The sequence below is a fragment of the Hyperolius riggenbachi genome, chromosome 5, assembly GCF_040937935.1.
Source record: "Hyperolius riggenbachi isolate aHypRig1 chromosome 5, aHypRig1.pri, whole genome shotgun sequence".
In the NCBI taxonomy this organism is placed as follows: Eukaryota; Metazoa; Chordata; class Amphibia; order Anura; family Hyperoliidae; genus Hyperolius; species Hyperolius riggenbachi.
This window is the reverse complement of record NC_090650.1, coordinates 137196238-137210073: the sequence shown is the minus strand read 5'-3', so window position 1 is coordinate 137210073 and position 13836 is coordinate 137196238. Positions and strand designations below refer to the sequence as shown.

The following is a 13836-nucleotide window of genomic DNA, read 5'->3' as shown; positions in this document are numbered from 1 at the left end:
TAACTGTACCCCTTATATTGTCTGTCTGCTTACATATATGTATCGTTATGTCCTGCTTGTTCTCACACTAGCCCTGTACTTGCCAAACCCAATTCCGGGCACGGCCCAGCCGTGCTTGGCGAAATAAAAGATTCTGATTCTGATTAGGATATGGGAATAACTCTTTTAATGCTATATTTGCTTTTACCGTCCGGTTATCACACATTGCACAGAATATGTAATCAATAGTAACTTTTTATATGAATGAATAACTTGGATCAACTGGAGACTTACATTTGCAGGAACCATATTATCGTATATTCAAAAGAAAAATTTTACTTTCTGATACATTTTTGTTTAAATAGTCCATTAAACTGTGTTACACAGTATAGTATTTATTTTAAAGCAAGTACTTAAGCTACATACAAATGCTAGGATTTCATCAGAAGGGCAGATCATTTGCTATTGTCTCAGGTGAAAATGTATTGTCCGTACAGCTGTCTCATGTCAATTAGTGATCCATCATGTTGAATTATTAAATGGCAAATGACGAATGACTGCTATCATCTTTTATTATTCTTTCTGCTCCCACAATGGCTAAGTGCTTCATTGCTGTGGAGAGCACAGCAGTGGAGAAGCAGTGCAGTGGGTTCACTGATGGGCAATGGCGTCACCTTGGGAAATCCTTTACTCTTTGTCAAATTGGCTCATAAAGCTGCACTATGCAGGAGGTAAAACTTGGTCCCGTGGTCCTCCTTTAGCTTTGAAGGGTTTACTGCAATGGCACATTCATTCCATAGCAATGGGGGGGTTAACATTCTTGGGGATGTTCTTGGGAATGTACACAGTAGTTAGGAGTATTTATTCCAATCTCAGTAACAGCTTTCCACCATTCAATGCAACATCCTCGAAAACAATGCCCTGCATGCTCCTTCTTCTTTCCTGATATAATAACCATGACTATTTTTTCAATTTTCCTCCTTTTAAGGTGTTTTATGTTTCATGTATGGCTGCTTTACCAGTCACTTACTGTGAAGCATATTGAGAAGTTTAAAGGGGAAAAAAGGTAATACACCAGAATAATCAGAAGTACATCAGTGTTAGGCGACTTCTTTAGTCTATTCACTACTGCTGATACAAGCTAATTATAAACTGATTTTGTTAAACAAGCTCAGGTACACAGAACAGTAGATTTCTTCAATAACTATATGTTGAATAAAGACTTTTCATTGTGTGCTATGCAAGAGTTTGGGTCTGCTTTAAACTGCTACAGCATTAATTCAGCAGCAAAGCCCAACCAAATTTGGTACTATTTAGTATAAATGTGTTTAGACCTTATTATAACAGTGCATCATGCTCCCTGCTCCTTCGAACCCACTGCTTGTAATCCACCATCAAACTGGCATATTACCGGTATATCAACTGTTAGTGAAGGGAAACAACAGAAGATTCACCCATTAAATAGCATGTGGTACATTGCTAAAATGATAGTAAATGTTCAGCTGATTTTAATACATTAGTTTAACTAACATGCAATGTCTATGCACAGTGTAGCAAGCTACTGACGGAACAAAATCCTAATAAAATGACCCCTTAGTATGTTTATCAACATAGTGAATTAATAAGGTGTAATTGGACTGCAAGAAGGGAATTCCCAGAATGTGAGAAACACAAACCACAATAACTTAATTGGAAAACCAAGTATTTTCTCTGGAGCATAAAATTGTAATTCACTACAAATGGATTTCACCATTAGCTGCTGTTTAATGCGGAAATTTCTGCAGTAATGGCTTTTGTAGCAAAAACGTAAATGGGTAATTCAGCAAATATAAGCAACTGAATAGCAAGTATACACATTAGTGATGGCCGGACATTGCGATTTTGTGTTCACGAATGAGTTTGCGAATTTTACCGTGAAAATTTACAAACCGAAAATGTGTGGCAAGCCCTATTGACTTTAAAGTGGTCTGAAACTCTGACATAACATTCAGTAAAAATGTGTTTTCCTACTTTTTATTACTCATACAGTTGTCATATTTGCTTTTGTGCATAAATAATATTGTCTCTTTACAAATTACAAGTTTGCAAAGTGTAGTTTATCTTGCCCTGAAACCTGCCATTGCATTTTATTCAAACTGCTTTTTATTATATATTAAAATCGTCTAATTAGCTGTTCTGAGCTTTTGTTGTGCTTGAAGCACAGAGAGCTTCACAGAGATCTCCTTTTCACATTTTACACTGTGTTTACACAAATGTATCAACATTGCAATGCAAACAATCTGCAAACCAGACAATGGATGATGAAAAAAGCTGGTATTCTTTATTTAGAACTTCACATGACAAAGTGCAATAAAACCACAGGATCAACTGACGCGTGTCGAACCTACAATATGCCCTTAGTCATAGTTGAGCACAGCACATTTCAGAATATTTTGCTACAAAAAACTTAGTTAGTTTTGTAATTTCATAACTATTGAATTGAAATGCTAAGTGGTAATGGTAAGTTTATAAATACCATTACAGAAAGACTCTGGGTGCACTGATGTATGTTTATAGTACTCAAATAACAATAGTGCAACTTGACTTACAAGAAAACCTGTAAGGCAGTGTTTCTCAAACCTGTCCTCGTGACTCCCCAATGGTGCATGTTTTGTAGGCAACCTCACCTATGCACTGGTGGGTAATAAGTGCCTCAGCCACATGGAATTTACATAGCTGAGACACTAAATATCCAACCTGTGCATAGGTAAGGTTGCCTGCAAGACATGCACCATTTGTATAGTCTCAATGACAGGTATTTAGGAACACTACTGTAAGGAAAAAAAGTGCGCTGGGGAGGGGGTGGGTGTACTTCCCTCGATAGGGGGAAGCCTTACAATCCTAATTATGCTTCCCCTGTCCTCTTCACATTGGGGATCCAACACTGGCAGCCCCGAAAAAACAACAACATGTGGCAGTTGTGTGCATGCGCACTAGCGGCTCTCCATCCTAGCTCCAGTGAAAATAGCCAAGTCAGATTGGGGCTGCCCAACTGTGCAGTAGAGTGGACCCAATCAGGCTCGGCTATTTCCACCAGAGCCCAAGCAGAAAGCCGCCAGTGCGCATGCGCTTATATCTAGTATCCGACAAGGAGATCTTCAGGGGTCCCAGCGCTGGATCACCTCTGCCTCGGAGGTTGGGGGAAGACATATTAGGATCCAGAGGTTTCGCCTCTCAAGATAAGTACCCCCCAAGAGCACTTTTTTGCACAGGTACACTTTAGAATAGTAACAAATAATTTAGGAAGCCTACTGCATGCGTTATTTAAGTTTACATTTTTCTGTATAAAGAGAAAAGTTATGCATCGCCAGCACTGCCTATGAGTAATAAAAAAATCTGCCCCCCCACCTTTGTTTCCCACCAACCAAATGACCAAATTGATTAAATGTTTAATTAGATTACATTGATTGAACATAGTCGGCCTTAATAAAAGGCAAACGTGCTGAATGAACTTCACTATATATTGATGCTTACCATGAGAGTGAATTAGTCACTGCACAGTTAGTAAATGAACAATATGCTATGATCAAAGATAATTCTAGAAGAGATGACAGTCTAAAATATGATAAGGTACAACACAATACTAAAACGTCAGTGCAGAAAGGGTTTCAAAATAAAATTTCTATTTCTAAACCTCTCGTACTTATTCTAAGTTTTCTCCTAGGTGATATTTTCACACAGTGGGCCATGCAATTCACTTTTTCTCCTATGAGATCATTTTTCATCTTCGATTTAATACATCTCTTTAGCACTTTGCAATTGAAAAAGTACCAAAAAGTAGGTGAAACAATACTGTAAAAATTATTTTGAGTATTTGTTTGCTTACTGGCAATTTAAAAGGCATTTCATTTGCAAACTGTGAAAATATCACCTAGGAGAAAACTCAGGTGAAAAAGTGAATTGCATATAGCCCAGTGGCCCATATGAAATTCACTTTTTCGCCTGAGTTATCTCCTAGGAGATCATTTTCATCTTCTCTTAAAACTACATTTTCAGTTTTTTAAAATTGAAAAACGACCCAAAAGTTGTTGAAAAAGTACTATCAAATATATTTTCTTGCTTGCTGGTGGCTTAAAAGGCATTTTATGGCATGTTGTGGAAATATCAAGTTGGGAAACATAGGAGTAAAAGTGAATTGCATATGGGCCCTTATCAATAAAATGCCTTTAAAGAGAAACTGCAACCAATAATTGAACTTTATCCCAATCAGTAGCTAATACCCCCTTTTACATGAGAAATCTATTCGTTTTCAAAAACAGACCATCAGAGGGCGCTGTATGACTGATATTGTGGTGAAACCCCTCCCACAAGAAACTCTGAAGACCATGGTACTCCCTGCAGTTTCCTGTGAACCTTGTTGCATTGTGGGAAATAGCTGTTTACAGCTGTTTCCAACTGCCAAAAAAGCATGCAGCAGCTACATTACCTGCCAAAATTAAAAATTTCACCATGTAATAAATGTCAGAATGTAAATCAGGGATTTAAAAGATTTTACAATGGGCAAACACTGACTAAATCATTTATACACAATTATTGTAAAAATGAAGCACTTTTTTCATTGCATCACTTTCACTGGAGTTCCTCTTTAAAGCCAACAGCAAGCAAAAAAAAACACTCAGAATAATGTTGACAGTACATTTTCATCTACTTTTTGATACTTTTTCAGTTGCAGAGTGCTAAAGGGTTATGTTAACAAGATTAAAAATTAAATCTTAGCAAAAAAACCTAGAAAAAATAATAAATTAAATAAGGGTCATTATCTCCAAAGGAAGTGACACAGTGATAACGTGTTCCAAGAGTGGCCATCAGGCTACACATACTCAAAGGATATGTTGACAACTCATGCAGAAAAATCACAGTGTGGTCAAAGAACATACAAAGCATGGCAGGCTATACTAGCCACAGTCAGATTTAATGAGAAAGACACTAGAAAACGACAGGTTTAAAGGGATCAGAGCAGTATTTAAAAAAATTGTCAGAGCAACATCCCCCTAAGGTTTGTAAACTGTGCATACTGTAAGGGCTAAAGCAGACTTACTTACCTAGGGGGGCTGCTCTGCAGCACCTGTGCCCATATAGAAGCCTCCATCTTCTCTCTTCCCTGTCAAATTAACAGTTAGCAGATTCCAGCTGGTTATTGTATGTTGCGCGGAATGCATGCTTTAGGCGTGTGATGCATGCTAAAAGATGCAAATACCATTGATGTGGTTACAGATGTAGCCACATCAATAGGAACTACATCTCCCTGTATGCATTGCATGTCCCTAGCATGCATTACATGGCCAGGGACATGTGAATAATCATCAGGAACCTGCGACTTTTCAGCCTAAGCAAATATTTCATCCATTTTGTTTGTATGTTGATTTTGAATTCAGAATTTACAATCCCTCCATGCCAAACTTAGTCTCAGTTATGTGAAGATTGAGTAAACAAAGGGTCTTATCTATGTGTCATAAATTAGCTGCTCAAGCTGTGCACGGTGAGCGTTGGTGAGGCATCAGGTGCGCAGAGATCTTCAATCAATGTATCAAGAAGAAGGTCGCAAGATAGAGGATATTGGCGTGGGACCTTTTCCGAAGGATATTGGTGTGGGAACATTTTTTTAAAGGCACAGGTAAGTATTTCTGGTTAATTAAGATTATTAAAAGACCTTTTTTGTGGCTGTGTTTTTATTTCATTTAACCCTTTGTGGAAATGGGTAAGGGGTACTTTGTACCCCTATACTCATTTCTCCTGGCAGGGGATGTCCATCTGGGGGTCCCCTTCTTAAAGGGGACTCCCAGATGCCACCATGAACCCCCCAGGGCGTCGTTGGCCCCCACCTGTCGTTGGCCCCACCTCCTCCTGGGGCACCGGAGGTGGGGAAGAGCCCCTTGTCAATGAATTGGACAAGGGCTCCCCTCCCCACCCAGAGCCCCCCATACCATGTACCATGCAGGCTGGTATAGCTCAGGGTGTGAAGCCCCACTCAGCCGGGGCTCCACATTCTGGCTATTACAGCCTGCATGGGGACAAGGGTTTAAAGAGCCTTAAGAGGGGGGACCCCAGGTCATTTTAAAATTTCACACACTCTGAACATTTAGAAAAAAAGTTTCAAAAAATAGGTAAAGTTGCCAGGTATCTTTATATGGCCATATTGCGGCTGTATAGTGATCCGTAGACTAGATTCAAGATGTCTGTAGTCTCTATTGAATAAAACTTTCTGATACATTAAGGTGGCTTATGACCCCTATATGCAAGATTCTTTTACATATCCTTTCAAGGCCCCCTTTGGATGTTCTGTTGTGATTAAGGCATCTAAATTACATTTATTTATATTTTGAAAACAAACCTCCTTGTGATGTTGTATGCATATAAACTGTTTGTTCTAACATCTTGTCAGCATACAGAAACGGAGTCTGAAGCTTACTCTCTTTCTTATAAGTTAGCCAATAAATGGTTTCATCCTGATTCAAAACTGCTTGTTTTTGCTGATGGCTAACACTGTCCAATACGCCACTGCTACTCTAGGGCATATTTATGTCATGCATAAACTGGTTTGTTCTTTAAGGGTAATGTTAATTCAGGCTAGTCTGCTTCAACGTGATTGCTAGCTACAGATGGTGTTCTTTAAAGGATACCTAAAGAGACATGTGATATGATTAGATAGACATGGGTATGTACAGTGCCAAACACACAAATAACTATGCTGTGTTCCTTTTTTGCTTTATCTGCCTGAAAGAGTTAAATATCAGGTATGTAAGTGGCTGACTCAGTCCTGACTCAGTCAGGAAGTGACTACAGTGTGACATTTACTAATAAGAAATTCCCCTTTTTTATCTCTTTCTTGCTCTCAGAAGCCATTTTCTGCTAGGAAATTGTTTTATAGTTGGAATTCTTTTCAGTGAGGGCCACACTGTAGTCACTTCCTGTCTGAGTCAGAACTGAGTCAGCCACTTACATACCTAATATTTAACTCTTTCAGGCAGAGAAAGAATAAAAGGAACACAGCATAATTATTTGTGTGCTTGGCACTGTATATACGCATGTCTATCTCATCATGTCACATGTCACTTCTGGTATCCTTTAATGAACAATTCATATACACTTGGAGAAAAAAAGGAGTAGAAATCTTGAGATGCTGCTAAACCATCCAGCCATCAAAACATGTTAAATCTGTTGTAAAGTCTTACTACTGTACAGTAAAAGATGACAAAAAATTAATTATACCCATTTAATAACTAAGTCCAAAAAAACCTAATAATAACTGTTATTTAGCACAATGTTACTTAACACTGGAACAATATAAATTGATCTTTTAACATAATGCTGCAAAAAGTAAACATGTTAATAAATTAATAAATACATGTAATAAATTAATCGATCAGAATTTTGTAACGTTTGCGGAATCGTTTTCGCGGTCAGCGCACAAGATGCGCACTGACACAGCGAAAACCTTCCACAAGCGTATAATTGGGTGGACCCAGGCTAGGTGCAATGCACCAGCAGAGGGCAATTCCCACCAGCAGATGGTGCTGTGGAGTGCAGACGAGCACAGCCTCTGCACGGCCACAAATGCCAGATGGGAATTGTACAGATCTAAGACAGTGCGGGGCTGAACAGCCCTTAAAGAGAAGAGCACAGAGATAGGCTAAATGTGTGTTCCCCAATCTATTCGCCACCCAGCAATGGTGAACACACATTCGCAGAAACAAAGTATGAACGCGATCGCGAGAGAGGCGATCGCCAGAAGTGACACAAGACTGACCAGAACAGAACACAAGAGTAGCAAAGGCACAGCAAACGACAATGAGAAAATAATGAAAGTAACAAACGCTAGCTAAACGTGAACACCGCACTCATTCGCAACAGCGAATGCGTTTACAGCGCGATCTCCGCACGTTAAGCGCAACAGAGACAAGCACGCCTAACTAACCACTGACAGACCAACACGAAACAGAGAACGCGAGCGCTTGCTTAACGGTTACCTCACCGAGCCTACAGCAAGCGTTCGTATCAGACAAAACAGACAAACGGAAAACAGGAATACGAGAGGAAAGATCCACTGCTCTTTCCGTCAGAGCGAGTGCGATCCGAGTTCAGGAACAAGAAAGCAGATCAGAAGGATCCACAGCCGCTACCGCTAGGGGCTAGTGCGATCCAAGCACAACAGACAGATGAGATAGCAGGGAGCAACCGCTGCTCCAGCTATACTCCAAGAACAAAGATCAGAAGGATCCACAGCCGCTATTGCTAGAGGCTAGTGCGATCCAAACACGACAGACAGATGAGGTAGCCGATAGCAACCGCTGCTCCAGCTTACAATCCAAGAACAAAGATCAGAAGGATCCACAGCCGCTACCGCTAGAGGCTAGTGCGATCCAAACAAGAAAGACAGATTAACAGAAGGGGCTACCAGTAGCGACCGCTGCTCTGGTTAGCACCCCAGACAGACAGAACGATTTCCTGACAACCACCGTTGGTGACAGGACAATCGCAACAGAGAGGCAATACAGACAAAATAGATAGCAAGCTAACTGCACTAGGGTCAGGGAAGCTGCCTAATGCAGTCCCAAGAATTACTCTAAGATAACTTTGACAAGAAATAGCATGGCTGACACTCTAGGAGTGTTTCAACAAACCCTGAAGGAATGACCAGCAAAGGACTCTGGGAAAACATGGGGTTTTATACTGCCAGCCTACAAAAGAGTTAGCTGGGTGATTTGCATAACCAATGTATGCAAATTCCTCAGCAGCAGAGCAGATCAGAAACTTGCAAAGTAAAGACAGGTCTCTCTTCCAGAGACCTGCAGCCCACAGACTAGAGGAATGGTCAAACAGCTGTCTGCCTGTGCAGCCAGCTGAGCGGATCCTTACAAATTTTTATTTTTGTCAGTCTTAGACTCTGAATAGGTTCACATAGTTTCCAGTCTGTTACTATGACTTAAAGGAGTCGTCAAGCAACTCCTCCTACCCATAGTACTATAGTGTACAGCACGGTCGAGGAACGGGGGCCAGCGGAGCTGTGGCGAGGGATATAGCAGCTGCCAGGGGTTGGAGGAAGCCCCGGCTAAGTAGAACTATGGGTAGCAGGACTTGCTTGACTACTCTTTAATATGTACAAAAAGAAAGATAAATCCATAAGGACTACTTTATATTACCACTTTACTATGAATGTATCACCACTTCTGTTAAATTACTACAGGACCAAGAAGATAAACAGAAGTTGATAAAATGACATTTCTTGACAAAGATTAAGTAAGCGTGAATATCAAATAATACTGAACAAATACAGTAAGTGCACACTGTCTATACTTCCACATTTGTCTAACTTTTATATCTAACTTCTACCATGCTTGCCTACTTTTTATTAAAGTGAACCTCCGGACTAAAAATCTACTCAGCAGAACTGAAAAAGCTTGGTGTTTCTTAAACAGTTTCACAGCATCAGAACTTTGTTTTTCTTACCAAAGCATCATACCAAAGCATCATTTTTAGCTGCATTTTTACCTAAGCTCCACCCATCAAAGAAAAAAAGCCCGGGCTTTTTTTTCCCTGATGCTTTGCAGAGCATGATGGGATTTCCTATGTTGTTATTCACGTTGCCTAGCAACTTTAAGAGATGCTCAGGACACAGGACAGTTGGAACTGAGTCTCATGCTCCCTGTCACCTCCTTTCAACCAAAAAGATGGCAGCCATCATGAAATCAAACATTTGCATGTTCTTTTAAAACAGTGTGGGTAAGAGATTATATTACCTATTTATTTTAATTAACATAACTAATGTAACTTAATGACAGTATGTTTGTTTAGGCTGGAGTTCCTCTTTAAGTCGAAAGTCTGCCTTTGTCCACTTTTAACAAAAATCTATTAAGGTTTTTTTTTTGCCATTCTTAAGCACCGGAACAGATTAAGAACTGGTAGGTGTTTTGGTGGTATTGATTAATTCAAATATCAGGAACTAAATCATCTGTCTCACGAGAAGCATTAAACACTGCTGATTGACTTAAAGCTTTAATAGTCTACTGATATTGTATAAATAAAAATCTTTTGTTTTACAGTGTTTATTTGTTGTCTATGGAGCTATTCAGAAAGAAAAACTCTCTAAATTAGACATAAACTTTTGGTATTGACCCTGTTAGAAAGCTAAAGAGTGATAATGAAGAAGATGAGAGCTGCTCCTTACAGATCAGAAGCTTCTCAAGAGTAGACAGAGTCACCTGTACCCCTCTAAAGCTCTAGTGCTTTTAAGTGCCAATTAGATTGAAATACATCCATCAAGAACATTATGGAAAAGGTAGGGTAATCGATGCTACTCGGAAATTGTGATGGGTTTCATGAGCTCACGCTCCTTGATATCACTAATGAAGACCAAAGAATATCTTTTAGTGCTCCATGTATTTTTTTTTACAAGGTCCATACAGAAAAAAGTATATATAAATCTGTAAAATTCAATATACTTTCTTGTCTTTTCCCTAATTAAGAGCTTTCTAATGAGTGGTACGTCTGTTCTAATGATCTAATTATCTACATGTTGCAGCTATGTTTCTTTGCCTATAAAAATATGGATTAATTCAAGAAACTATAATGAACTGTATCAAATGTTAGCTATGATAACAAATCTGGTCATCATGTAGCACTGTTACAGCATGTGCGAGATGGGATTTTTTGAATGCATGTATTTTTTCTATATGTTTGGTTAACTTTGGAATGAAATGTTATTAAAGCATAAGAATAAAGCAGGAAACACCTTCAATTTCTGCTTCGCACTTCATACGTTTGCTTAAACAAAAACTTGCTCCAGGTGAAAAATGTCTCTACTGTTTACAAAAAGCAAATGCCCAAGGTTAGGTTGGACAAAACAAGGTCAAGGTATATCGGGATCATATATATATATCTGTTCACAGCCCAGGTGCAGCCACACAAATATCAGATCCCTTCCAATTCACCAGAGCTAACAGCTCAGGAAGTCAAAGGAATTTAGTGATCTGTGTAATGTAATCAGATATATATGCACTACACAGAGATGTCCTGGAGGGATTTTTTTTTTAATCAAGAAAAAGGTATTACCAGGAAAAGGGCTTTACACATTTAAAGTCTGTTTTTTTGTTTTTTTTTAAACCTTTAAGCAATCAGTTATTTTTTCTTTACTTTAGATCATACCATGTTTCTACGAAAAGAAGACACTGTCTTATATTAATTTTTCATTAAGAATATGTGCTGGGGCTTTTTTTCGGGGAGGTCTTATATTTGTGGGGGTTGCCATTTCCCACTTTAGTATATAGCCAGATCCCCCAGTATATATAGCCAGATTCCCCCAGTACATAGGTAGTTCCTCCCCCCATGTATATAGCCAGATCCCCCCCAAGTATATAGCCAGATCCCCCTCCCCCTCACGTACATAGCCAGATCTCTCAAGTATATAGCCAGATCCCCCTCCCGTACATAGCCAGGTCTCCCAATTATATAGCCAGATCCCCTAGCTAGTGTAAGTAGCAGATAACACCCCCACCCCACCCCCGCCACCACCACGCAGCCACTGCTGCGGCCGATTTACCTGCTTCTGCCCTTTTCCAACGACAGAATAAAAATTGCAGTGTGGTTCACCCCTGATATATCAAAATATTACATTTCCAAACAATCAGCACAGCGGGGTTTTTTAGAACCAAAGTTTTTTTCTTTATAGCTTATTCTTTCTTTACAATCTCTCCAAATCGTGGACAAAGCATGTAGATACAAAGACCGAACTTCCTCTTCACATAAAAAGATAGCCTGAAACGTGTTTCGCGTCCAGCAGCTGCTTCTTTAAAGGCACATCGTATACAAACATCCAAGGGTCAGAATAAAGGGCGCCGCGATCTGGAGTTCAGAATAATGACTGCCCTCAGCGACGAAGCTGGACCTAATGAATTGCAGCAGACGCTGTCTGTCTATGTCTCATGGGTCATGAGACATAGACAGACAGCGTGGTCCAGCTTCGTCGCTGAGGGCAGTCATTATTCTGAACTCCAGATCGCGGGGCTCTTTACGCTTACCCTTGGATGTTTGTATATGATGTGCCTCTGAGGAAGTGGCTGCTGGCCGCGAAACACGTGTCAGGCTATCTTTTTATGTAAAGCGGAAGTTCGGTCTTTGTATCTACATGCTTTGTCCACGATTTGGAGAGATTGTAAAGAAAGAATAAACTATAAAGGAAAAAATGTAGGTTCTAAAAAACCCTGCTGTGCTGATTGTTTGGAATTGTAATATTCTGCCCTTTTCCCCCTGAAACAGTGAAGGAAGCTAAAAAAACAGCTCTACAGGAAGATCACAGAGATCACTTCCTGTATACAAGCTCTGTTACTGTTCAAGTTTAGATGCCTTCACCACTGATGTAAGGTCTGAATTATGCACAGCATGTTCCGACTTTCTGGAGGAGAGGGGCAGAAGCAGGGCAGGTAAATCAACTGCAGCAGCGGCTGCGTGGTGGCGGGGGGGAGGGGGGGGGCGCTGAGTGCAGGTATTACCCAAACTTTCCTCACTCTGTGTGCAGCTAGGTCTTATTTTCAGGAGATTACTTATAGTTCAAGCATGCTTGAAATATAAGATAGGTCTTATTTTCATGGAGGTCTTATTTTAAGGGAAAGACGGTAGTTATTTTTTCAATGGTAAAGATCCTTTAAAAATTGTACAATGGCTATAAAGTATATTTCATCATATTATAGTGCATGGCAAACCTTCCATGCCGAAGATTTTATCTCCTGCTTTAGACTTGTGTATATAGAATAGCAGGATACTAGCATACTACTAGTATACTAGCTTCTGAGCTACTGCCACGTAAGTATGGCCTGTTTGTATGGGCATTCCATTGTTCTATCTATGCGTTGTTAACATTATGTTATTAAACTAAAGGCTTTTCTAGCATTGCATTGGTGAATGCTAGTGTTTATAAGTTCACTATTAAATGAGCACTGAATAATATTGTAGTGCATGTAGGGGCTGTAAGGAAAAAGCTACTACTATCCAAAATTACATATTTGCCTATCTACAGTGTGCTAAAGACCATGTAGAGAATGTACTGTTTACTAAACAGATAAAAACAAAACTTTTGGCTTGAATTCAAAAGATATAATAGACAAATTATATGTTTCATTTTTTGGGCATTGTATGTTTTATCATTTATGCTGTCACCATGTGTGTGTGCGATGGATACAGAAGATTGACGGGCAATGCGACACAGGACATGTAAAATTGCACACATACATACACATTCATACACATTTATACATTAGGTGAACAGTGTCAGGGGTTTAGTTGCTTTCATCACTCCTTTCGATATCGCTCGCCATTGCCGTCGTGCGCCCAATCGACCACGATGGCCCGTTATCTAACAGCATGTCCGTTCGACAAATGCGACCAATTTTGGCCCAAAATTGGTTGCATCATCGATCGGGCAGGATCTTGGCAGCACCAATTTTCATTAGATTCTATAATTAATTATCAAGTTGGATGGTTGATCGGCCGCCAAGTCAACTGATGTATGGCTACCTTTATTCTCACTTATCTGCAAGTAATCACAAGTGTAATTTTCTCTGTCAGCTCTGTCTGAACTGTGCCGAGATGTGTGTTGAGTTATGCACTAATATGTAAACACAGGAGGTTAACTCGTTCTGTAATCCCATGAAACCAGGAAGTAGACACTACAGATTTATTATAGGAGTTCTGTAAGCTGTAACAAAGAAATGTTTTTCTTTAAAGTTTATTACTTTCTTTTAGAGCATAGAGAAAGTTATGGGTCTAGGTCTGCTTTAAACATGTTGAGTATAAGAGGTCTTTTCATGGAATTATTGTATAAAGAAA

General features: G+C 39.6%; 1 protein-coding gene across 3 annotated transcripts in view; it reads right to left on the bottom strand.

The window, feature by feature from the left end:
* The window catches only part of MYRIP (myosin VIIA and Rab interacting protein), a 533041-nt gene that overhangs the window by 32282 nt on the left and 486923 nt on the right, over nt 1-13836 (bottom strand). The gene's annotated exons all lie outside the window — the stretch shown is intronic.